General features: G+C 46.6%; 1 long non-coding RNA gene across 1 annotated transcript; it reads right to left on the bottom strand.

The window, feature by feature from the left end:
- Nucleotides 1–4720: 4720 nt before the first annotated feature.
- LOC109549729 (uncharacterized) lies at nucleotides 4721–7402 on the bottom strand. Its single transcript, XR_012325994.1, has 3 exons — nucleotides 7122–7402; nucleotides 6062–6135; nucleotides 4721–5578 (listed from the first exon to the last, which is right to left on the bottom strand). It is a non-coding gene; the product is annotated as an uncharacterized lncRNA (long non-coding RNA).
- Between the last annotated feature and the right edge of the window lie 3985 nt (nucleotides 7403–11387).

Raw genomic sequence — 11387 nt, 5'->3', positions numbered from 1 at the left:
TTTGGTATCAGGGTGATGGTGGCCTCATAGAATGAGTTTGGGAGTGTTCCTCCCTCTGCAATTTTTTGGAAGAGTTCAAGAAAGATCCGTGTTAGCTCTTCTCTAAATATTTGACAGAATTCACCTGTGAAGCCATCTGGTTCTGGACTTTTGTTTGTTGGAAGATTTTTAACTACAGTTTCAATTTCATTACTTGTGATTGGTCTGTTTATATTTTCTAATTTTTCCTGGTTCAGTCTTGGAAAGTTGTGCCTTTCCAAGGATTTGTCCATTTCTTCCAGGTTGTCCATTTTATTGTCATATAGCTGTTTGTAGTAGTCTCTTATGATCCTTTGTATTTCTGCAGTGTCAGTTGTAATTTCTCCTTTTTCATTTCTAATTTTATTGATGTGAGTCGTCTCCCTTTCTTTCTTCATGAGTCTGGCTAAAGCTTTATCAATTTTGTTTATCTTCTCAAAGAACCAGCTTTTAGTTTTATTAATCTTTGCTATTGTTTTCTTCGTTTCTATTTAATTTATTTCTGCTCTGATCTTTATGATTTCTTTCCTTCTACTAACTTTGGGTTTTTTTTGTTCTTCTTTCTCTAGTTGCTTTAGGTGTAAGGTTAGATTGTTTACTTGAAATTTTTCTTGTTTCTTGAGGTAGGATTGTATTGCTATAAACTTCTCTTTTAGAACTGCTTTTGCTGTGTCCCATAGGTTTTGGGTCATCGTGTTTTCATTGTCATTTGTTTCTATGTATTTTTTAATTTCCTCTTTGATTTCTTCAGTGATCTCTTGGTTATTTAGCAGTGCACTGTTTAGCCTCCATGAGTTTGTTTTTTACAGTTTTTTTCCTGTGATTGATTTCCAATTTCATAGCATTGTGGTCAGAAAAGATGCTAGATATGATTTCAATTTTCTGAGGCTTGATTTCTGAACGAAGATGTGATCTATCCTGGAGAATGTTCCATGTGCACTTGAGAAGAAAGTGTATTCTGCCTCTTTCTGGTGGAATGGCCTATAAGTATCATTTAAATCTGTCTGGTCTATTGTGTCATTTAAAGCTCGTGTTTCCTTATTTCTTTTCTGTCTGGTTGATCTGCCCATTGGTGTAAGTGGGGTGTTAAAGTCTCCCACTATTATTGTGTTACTGTCGATTTCCCCTTTTATGGCTGTTAGCATTTGCCTTATATATTGAGGTGCTCCTATGTTGGGTGCATAAATATTTATAATTGTTATATCTTCTTCTTGGATTGATCCCTTGATCATTATGTAGTGTCCTTCCTTATCTCTTATAACAGTCTTTATTTTGAAGTCTGTTTTATCTGATATGAGTTTTGCTACTCCAACTTTCTTTTTTTTAAATTAATTTATTTTATTATATTTATTTATTTTTGGCTGTGTTGGGTCTTCGTTGCTGCACACGGGCTTTCTCTAGTTGCGGTGAGCAGGGGCTACTCTTCGTTGCTGTGCAATTGCTTCTCATTGCGGTGGCTTCTCTTGTTGTGGAGCATGGGCTCTAGGCACGTGGGCTTCAGTAGTTGTGGCACATGCGCTCAGTAGTTGTGTCTCATGGACTCTAGAGTGCAGGCTCAGTAGTTGTGGCTCACGGGCTTTAGAGCACAGGCTCAGTAGTTGTGGCACACAGGCTTAGTTGTTCTAAGGGATCGAACACGTGTCCCCTGCATTGGCAGGTGGATTCTTAACCACTGCACCACCTGGGAAGTCCCCTTCATTTTTCTTTTGATTTCCATTTGCATGGAATATATTTTTCCATCCCCTCATTTTCACTCTGTATGTGTCCTTAGGTCTGAAGTGGGTCTCTTGTAGACAGTATATATACGAGTCTTGTTTTTGTATCCATTCAGCCAGTCTGTGTCTTTTTGTTGGAGCATTTAATCTATTTACATTCAAGGTAATTATTGATATGTATGTTCCTATTACCATTTTCTTAATTGTTTTGGGTTTGTTTGTGTGGGTCTTTTTCTCCTCTTGTGTTTCCCACTTAGATAAGGTCTTTTAGCATTTGTTGTAGAGCTGGTTTGGTGGTGCTGAATTCTCTTAGCTTTTGCTTGTCTGTAAAACTTTTGATTTCTCCATCGAATCTGAATGAGACCCTTGCTGGGTAGAGTAATCTTGGTTGTAGGTTTTTCCCTTTCATCACTTTAAATATGTCCTGCCACTCCCTTCTGGCCTGCAGTTTCTGGTGAAAAATCAGCTGATAACCTTATGGGGATTCCCTTGGATGTTTTTTGTTGCTTTTCCCTTGCTTTTTTTTTTTTTTTTTTTTTTTTTTTGGTACTTGGGCCTCTCACTGTTGTGGCCTCTCCCATTGTGGAGCATGGGCTCCGGACGTGCAGGCTCAGCGGCCATGGTTCACGGGCCCAGCTGCTCCATGGCATGTGGGATCTTCCCGGACCGGGGCACGAACCTGTGTCCCCTGCATCGGCAGGCGGACTCTCAACCACTGCGCCACCAGGGAAGCCCTCCCTTGCAGTTTTTAATATCTTTTCTTTGTATTTAATTTTTGTTATTTTGATTAATATGTGTCTTGGTGTGTTTCTCCTTGGGTTTATCCTGTATGGGACTCTGTGCTTCCTGGACTTGGGTGACTATTTCCTTTCCCATGTTAGGGAAGTTTTCGACTATAATCTCTTCAAATATTTTCCCAGACCCTTTCTCTTTCTCTTCTTCTTCTGGGACCCCTATAATTTGAGTGTTGGTGTGTTTAATGTTGTCCCAGAGGTCTCTGAGGCTGTCCTCAATTCTTTTCATTCTTTTTTCTTCATTCTGCTCCTCGGCAGTTATTTCCAACATTCTATCTTCCAGCTCACTTATTCGTTCTTCTGCTTCAGTTATTCTGCTACTGATTCCTTCTAGTGTATTTTTCATTTCAGTTATTGTGTTGCTCATCACTGTTTATTCTTTAGTTCTTCTAGGTCCTTGTTAAACATTTCTTGTATTTTCTCAATCCATACCGCCATTCTATTTCTGAGATTTGGGATCGTCTTTACCATCATTATTCTGAATTCTTTTTCAGGTAGGTTGCTTATTTCCTCTTCATTTATTTGGTCTTGTAAGTTTTTACCTTGCTCCTTCGTCTGTAACATATTTTTTGTTGTCTCTTTTTTTTTTTTTTTTTTATGGGTGGGGCTGTGCTTCTGTCTTACTGGTTGTTTGGCCTGAGGTATCCAGCACTGGAGTTTGCAGGCAGTGGGTAGAGCCAGGTCTTGGTGCTGAGATGAGGACCTCTGGGAGACTTCACTCCAATTAGTATTCCCTGGGATCTGAGGTTCTCTGTTAGTCCAGCAGTTTGGACTCAGTGCTCCCACCACAGGAGCTCAGGTCTGATACCCGGCCTGGGAACCAAGATTCCGCAAGCTGTGTGGCATGACAAAAAAAATAGAAATAAAAGAAGAAGAGCAGGACAATAACGAAGAATAAAAAAATAAAATAATACTAGAAAAGTAAAAAATATATTAGAAAAAATAAAAATATAAATGAAACAACAAGGCAAAACAGAACCACAACAGCAAAAAAAAGACCAGAAAAGGCCTTGGCTGTAGGGGGCAGGGCTTAGGCTCAGGACCAGCCATTGGAAAATGTCTGGGGAGGGGGGGAGGGGGGAGGGGGGGGGGGGGAGGGGGAGGGGGAGGGCGGGGGAGGGGGAGGGGGAGGGGCAGGGTTTAGACTCAGCATGGCTAGAGGGGAACTTGGAGGGCAGAGGTTTAGGCCTGGGGCCCCAGCAAGCTGACCCCGGGGACGGAGCAGGCAGGGGAAACACTGGCTGCATTCCCCTCCAGTCCTCCCATCCCCCGGAAGTCTATCCCCATCCCCACTGATCCCCTCATGGTGAGTGGGCCTCTCCCAGCGTGGGAACACTTCCCTTCCCCCAGCCACCCCTCAGGGGCACTGGTCCCATCTGGCCTCCACTTCTCCTCCCCCCACATCCTACCTGGTCTTGCAGGGGTTCCTCTCATCCCTTTATGTGTCCAAGGTCCCCCACCAGTGCCTGGTAGGTGCCCTAGTTGTGAGAAGATGTGAACTCCGCATCCTCCTACTCCACCACGTTTGCGTGGTTTTTAAGTCACTAAATTTGTAGTAATTTGTTACAGCAGCAATGGGAAACTACTACAGACCCCTGACTCACCATACAGAGAGGTGAACTCCCAATAGGCCCAGACCTAAATGTGGAAAATAAAATTACAAAACTAATAGAAGATTATGCAGGAGAGTATCTTCGAGATTTTTGTATAGGAGAAGACTTTTTGAACTGGAGCTCCAAAACACAAACCATATAAGGGAAAGAAAAAAACTTTTTTCTGTTCAACAAAGGGCACTGCAGAGACAATTAAGATATGGGTGTCCAGCTGGACATATTTGCAATATCTGAAATTGACAAGGGATTCACATCCAACAAATTCCTGCAAATCAATTTTTAAAAGGCAAGCCACCCAAAGAAAAATAGGCAAAGATTATGGAAGTTAAATGGCTAGCAAGCATTTTCGAAGATGTTCACTGGTAACTTTGCACCCATCCAAAGACAGGTCTATGGAGACATGGGAACTGATGGGAGTAAACATGGGCACAGCCATTCGGGAGAGCCATCCGGCAAAGCAGTGAAACTAAGTTATGTGTAAATCTGATGACCTAGAAATGCAACTCCCAGAGAAACTCTCGTGTGGACTGGCCTTAAAAGCCTAAAAGAATAGACACAGAAAAAGACAAGATCCACAAAACACGTTCACATATATAATTTTAAAACACTTGCGTAGATGAAACAGCACGATATAACTTTCAAGCCTACCTTAATATATTAATGTATAATTAATATCTACCTGGCACATTGGAGTGGGCACTGATGGAGGAGGGGGAGGAGGAGGCAGGGAACAGAGGGCCAAGTTGATAAGAAATGAGCCTTGCCTGGATTGTTGACTGTGGGGTGATGGGAGATGTGTAGCCAGCTCAGCCCTCTGCACCTAAGGTCCAGTTAAAATTGCTCCAGGACAGTTGGCACACTTGGTGCTATCACGATCACCTGGTCCCCATCCTGTGTAACAGACTTGAGCCTCTGTGTTCTTTGATGGTGATTCTGCTCCTCCCCCAAGTGTGAGAACAACTGTTGCAAGAGAAGAGCCACGCTATGGGTTGAAGTGTGTCCCCCCCACCTCCCCATTTGTATTTTGGAGTCCTAACCTCCAGTACCCCAGCACGTGACCTTATTTGGAAATAGGGTCTTGCAAATGTAGTGAGTTAAATTGAGATGAAGTCATACTGGAGTACGCTGGGCCTTAATCCAATAGGACCGGAGTCCTTACACAAAGGGCAAGTTTGGACGCAGAGACTCGCACACAAGGAGAATGCCGTCTAAAGGCGAAGGCGGAAGGGATGATGCTTCTACAAGCCCAAAAATGCCAAGATTGCCAGCCAACCATTAGAAGCCAGGAGAGAGGCATGGAACAGGTTCTTCCTCATGGCCCTCAGAAGACACCAATTCTGCTGACACCTTAATCTTGGACTCCCAGCCTCCAGAATTGCTGCAGAATACATGCTTGTTGTGTAAGCCACCCAGTTTGTAGCGCTTTGTCGTGGCAGCCCTAGGAAACGAATACAGGGGGTTAGCCTCTCCTTGGAGTGTGTGTGTGTGGGGGGGGTCTTGAGCTGGTGCCTGGTAAGTCTTGGGGGTTCGGCCAGACCTGTGGGGCTGCTCCTGAGAAGAGCATCAGGGTTCCTGGGCTCAGCCTGCCTTCTAGGTTCAAGAGTGGGGGAAAGCACAGCAAATGCTTAGTTGCTCTAGCATCAAATTAGGCGTCTCTGACTTATTGGACCAAATCCCAGGCCTGGATAGTCTCAGCCTTGGTCTCTGCGGTGCAGACAGCCCCATTTCAGTAAGGGAGGAAGTTGAAGAGAAAACAGCCGAGTACCTGTGTCCCACTCCCCTACCTCCCCACCCCGGAAGGTTTTAGCTCAACCCTGGGCATGAGAGAGCCAGGAGCATCTTCCCTTTCATTTCTATCTGGTCTACCCGCAACATAGAAACAGACATCTCCAATGCTGTTGAAAGAGGGCCCCCATCCTACCGGGCAGAGAACCTTCATCCTGATGGAGGTGTTGGGAGAGCGCTGGCCTTGAAAGCGATCAGCACCTAGTGGCCCTGGTGTGGGAGAGAGGGCAGTCTGCTTTCCTAAAGGCTTGTTCACATAGCTGGCTTTCAGACTAAACACGCCCAATGCAAACTACCTCTTCCTACGTGGGTAACCACGAGCAAGTGATTTAACCCTTCAACTCCTCAGTTTCCTCATCTGTAACAAGGAGCTAAAGGTCCTTGCCTCCTAGGGCTATTGTTAGGCTCAAATGAAATAACTATGTGCTTTCAAACCTTTTCCATGAGTGGCACACGTGAAAACATGATTGCATTGGTAACAGGTCACCTGAGGGTAGGGCACCAGTCTCTGGCAAGCCCCGTGGTGGGTGGTCCAAGGGCAGGGGGCTCCCTCTCTCCACCCACCTGTGACCCTTTCAGGGCACACTGGGTTGAGGCGCCTAGGTTGGGAAGCTATGGCTTAATGCACATGCATGCTTGGCACCAGGCCTGGCAGAGAGCAAAGCCTCACAAATGCCTGAGCTGTGACGGCGATCGGGAAGATTGTGGAAATCTGGAGATGCCACCTGGCAGGGGTCACCAACAGCCTGTAATGGTTGTGGAGGAGAAAGTCACTCAGCGCTGGGCAGACATGACGGGTCTTCTTTTCTTGAAGATTCAAAAATTTAATCCTGTAGAAATGGGGTAAGGGGGAGGGCAGAGCCAGCAGGCTGCCACTTTATCTCGAAAACCAGAGCTGCTGGCATTCCTGAAGCCACACCATGAGAACCTTGTGGCCTGCCACCAAGATCAACGCTGGTGAGCTCTGCTCTGGACAGACACATCTGGCACAGGCTGAGTCTCCAGGGCTGGGACCTGAGAGCGGGTTGCTGACGGCAGATCTTCAGCCTTTAACTTGGCCAGAAGTTGCGCCGTGAGGGGATGCACTATGGACACCACAGCTCTGCCCACTGTCCTCCTCCTCGATCCTGGCTTCCCCCCCCCACCGCTGCATGTCTCCCTACTAGCCTTCAGCCTGGTTGCTGCTTCTGACTCACCTTCACTCCCACGACTGGGCGTTGGGCTTGTTGCCGCTGAGTTTGCTGCTCCATACACTCCTCTGGGCCTGAGTTGCTCTTGACCTTAGCAAACCCCAGCCCCTGGGGCTCCACCTTGATGCTGGCTGACCTGTTCTCCCCGCCCCCACCCCGCGCTGCCTGCCTGCCCTTGGCTCTCTCCAGGCACTGAGCTAATCAGGCTGATTATTGCCCAGGTCCAATTCCACTTTCCTTGGCTACAACGCGCAGTAAATTTCCTCCGCCGCCGGGCTCCCCTGTGAGCCCTGCCTCTTGTCAGGCAGCCCGACTCAGGAAGCCGCCAGCTCCCTGCCGGCTGTATCATCACAGATGAATCAGGCCTGACCAACCTGGGGGGTGTAATCTAAACGCCATCGACAGAGTCACATCACCCTCAGCAGCAAAACGCAATTGTCACGTCTTCCCAGGTCTAGTAAAATCTCTGGGGTTCTAAATGCCAAGACCCTCACTGTTATCCGAAAGATGACACTAGAACCTGCCTGCACAGAGCTGACTTTTAGAGGAAGATTTGGAAAATCTCCCTCGTCTCTACACGTTGTGAGGGTAGGCTAATGGCATCGGTCTTAGTTTATCATCAGGGAGTGGTCCTTGAACTTCCAGCCTTATTTCATACTTGACCCATTCCCAGGGTCTCAGGGTGACTGGATCTGACCCGGGAAGATCCAGAGAAGGAGAAGAAAGGCAATCAGGTTGTTTATTTATTCCCAAACCCCAGCGCCCCTGTGATGGAAAAAGAGCCTTTGCCGACCATTCCTTTGGTCTTGATCTCTCCAGAGAGGGCAAGGCTTGGCTGTGGGAGGGAAGGATGTACAAGTGCCCATGGCATGCATGGCCTGAATTGGATACCATGGCCCCAAACGTGGGGCTTTCTGTAGGATCAGAGATAAGTACGTATGAAACAATTAGAGAACACGTAAGAATTCAGTTATGTCATGCTGACACAAGCCAAAAGGAGACTAGAGAGGGATGGGATGAATGTGGCAGGAACTTTGTGGAGATGAGTCTTGATTCAATTAAATTTAACAAGCATTAATAGCATCTTCTGTGCACGAGGCACCGTGTTAGGCATTGTGGGAGCACAGAAGGGGACAAAGCCACAACCTCACCCTGAGGGGACAGTGTAGGGAAAATTAAGAATGTGATGTAAGAAGTATACATAGCAGTGTTAAGGGGTGCCATGGACTGAATGTGCCCCTTCCCCAAGTCCTTACGCTGAAGCCCTAGCCACCAATGTGATGGCTTTTGGAGATGGGGCCTTTAGGAGGTGGAGTGAGCTGAGGTCATGAGAGTGGAGCCTTTGTCTGATGGCATTAATGCTCTTATAAGAAGAGACACCAGACAGCTTTTGCTTTCTTTGACTCCTCCCCACCTCCAGTGTGTGCACGCACAAAAAAGTGGTCAGTTGAGCACACGGCAAGCAAGGGACCAGTGTGCAAGCCAGGAAGAGAGCGCTCCCCAGAAAGCGATCTTGTCAGCACCCTGTTCTTGGAGTTCCAGCCTCCAGAATTGTGAGAAAATCAATGTCTGTTGTTTAAGCTACACAGTGTATGGTGTTTTGTTGTAGCAGCCAGAAAGACATAGATGAGAGAGATTACTTGTGAAGGGTTGTATCAGAGAGGGCTTCCTGGAGGAAGCAGAACTGGCTTTTCAGGATGAGTCAGGTTCTAGAGAGGAAGGTGTGGGAAGGGTATTGCAAAAAGGCAGCTGACTATGAACAAGGAAATGGGCTCTCACCAGACACTGAATCTGTCAGCACCTGGATGTTGGAGTTCCTGATCTTCAGAACTGTGAGAAATAAAGGTCTGTTGCTTTTAAGCCATCCAGTATATGGCTATATAAGCCCTAATATATATAAGCCCTACTATATAAGCCCGAATGGACCAAGACACCCCAGTTTTAGGAGCTGAGTAGTTTGATGGCAAATATGAGAAGAAACCAAGGGAAGGCTAAAGATCTCTCATGGGGGAGAAACCAAACGGTGCCTGCAGATGCTGTAAGTGTCCGTGAGGGGGCAGCAGAGATTAGCCTCTTTCTTAGGTTAAGGTTTAAGTGGAGTGGCCTGTGGGAGACACCTTGCAGAACAAAATGAATCCTGAGCTGCATGACAGGGATAGTGATAAAGCATCCTAATAATGTTAAAAATGATAGCAGGGCTTCCCTGGTGGCGCAGTGGTTGAGAGTCCGCCTGCCGATGCAGGGGACGCGGGTTCGTGCCCCGGTCCGGGAAGATCCCACATGCCGCAGAGCGGCTAGGCCCGTGAGCCATGACCATTAAGCCTGCGCATCCGGAGCCTGTGCTCCGCAATGGGAGAGGCCACAACAGTGAGAGGCCCACATACTGAAAAAAAAAAAAAAAAAAAGATAGCAATGAGGGGGACTTTAGAAACAGCCAAGTCTTTATTCAGCAGAAGGCAAAACTGAGTCCAAATGCTCAAATATGAACTTTCCCGAACTTAACCCAGAGATTTGATGAGAAAGCTGGAAAGAGAACCCAAGACTCCACCTCTTCAGATCTATGGAAAGACACATGAGCTCATTTCCAGAAGGAGAACTTAGTTCTCTCACAGGAGGAAGTAAGTCCCTGTATCGTGTGAGTGAGTTATGCGTGGGCTCTGCCTCACTCTGGGCATCCTCGTCGGTCAGCAGATGATGATGGGGGAGGTCAGGGCCTGGCACTCTTCCTGGCTGCAGACTTCCCTCTAGTCATCTTGAGGCCAAACTTATCAGACTCTACATCCCGGGGGAGAGGAGGAGGGAGAGACAAGCGAGTGATAAAAGGGAGCTTGCATAGGGCATTGACTGGAGAAAGTCTGGGAACCATGAAAAATTTAATAAAGTTGTTTTGTCGTTTTAGCTATTAAACAGAGATGATTACATTGACTAAAAAAAAAAAAAAATTAGAACCTGCTGATAAAAATAAGAACTTAAAAAATACTCATAATGCTATATACTCAAAGAAAACACTATATACTTTAAAACATGTTTTTCATAGAAATGGAATGCAGTAAATCTTACGCGAGCACTCTGTCTAATGGAAAGTTCAGTCCAGTGTTAAGCGATCACGGCTATAAGCGAGTTGATTGGGGCGCTGTCCTTGGTGCTGAAACTGAGCAAGCAGGAGGAAGAACCTTCCTGGAATGAGAGGGAGGCCTTCGCCTGATACCGTGACAAGCCTATCAGAGCTTCCATGGTGTTTCTACTTGAGAGTTTCCAAACACTGTGGTCTCTTTCCTCTCCCTCCTTGGTAAGTTCAGGTGTACAGGAAGACGGAAGGGAGACCATCACCTTTAGAGAGGTGACCAACACCAGCAGTTGCCATGGACTATAAAATCTGGTTCCTTTGCTAGCTTACTGGGGGTTGTTCCAATCCCTTTGCATGAAGGTGCCCCCTTCTCAGTACCTCAGGGCTGCAGTACCTCACTTCATAGCTCGTCCATAGCTGCTGGCACTGGGGGTCCTCCTGGGATACATACCTTCCTCCATCCCAGACAGCCCTGTCCTCACTGAGATCTGAAAGAGAAAGGGAAGTTATAGCTCCTGGAGCTATAACGCTCCTTCCCATTCTGGGAGGAGGGGTCCTTCGTTCTCTCACAACTCCTATGAGTCCCCCACTCTCCTCTGGAGGGGCTTTGGTACTGTTAATCCACATAGAAGCAAAGCAAGAAGATTGGGGTGGGGGATGAGGTCTTGCAGGTCTTTGGGGAGGTGGGAGCAATGTCCAATCGTGAAGCTGTAAGAAAGGGAGCTCGTGCCCGATTCAGGAGCCAGATTTCAGAGAAGTTAGTAAGTACACATGACTAAGTCCCTTCCAATGGAATGTGACCACAGTGATGGACGCCACTTCCAGACCTGGTCCATACAACTTCCCTGATGGTACTAATTGCTCTGCCAGTTAGAGACACGTGGTGAGGAGATCCAAGGGAATAGCAAAGCCTCTGGAAGAAGGAACCTAGATCCCTGAATCACCACATGGAGGAAAGCTAGCTGCCAACCAGGAACACTGTTACATAAGCAAGAAGAAGAACCTTCTTTTGTGGTGGAGCCATTATACATTTGGGGCGTACTTGTTATAGCAGATACAAAAATGTCCTGACTGCTACAGTGAAGGGTGCCACTTAACCCCAGGAACAGAATGACTCTAGTCGCCCCAAATAAATTCAGACCTGTAGTATTAGTATTCATATTTTTGTATCAAATAATCTCTTCGCATTTGGGATTTAATATATT

This window comes from Tursiops truncatus, chromosome 15, assembly GCF_011762595.2.
Source record: "Tursiops truncatus isolate mTurTru1 chromosome 15, mTurTru1.mat.Y, whole genome shotgun sequence".
Classification (NCBI taxonomy): domain Eukaryota; kingdom Metazoa; phylum Chordata; class Mammalia; order Artiodactyla; family Delphinidae; genus Tursiops; species Tursiops truncatus.
This window is presented reverse-complemented; position numbering and strand designations above follow the sequence as displayed.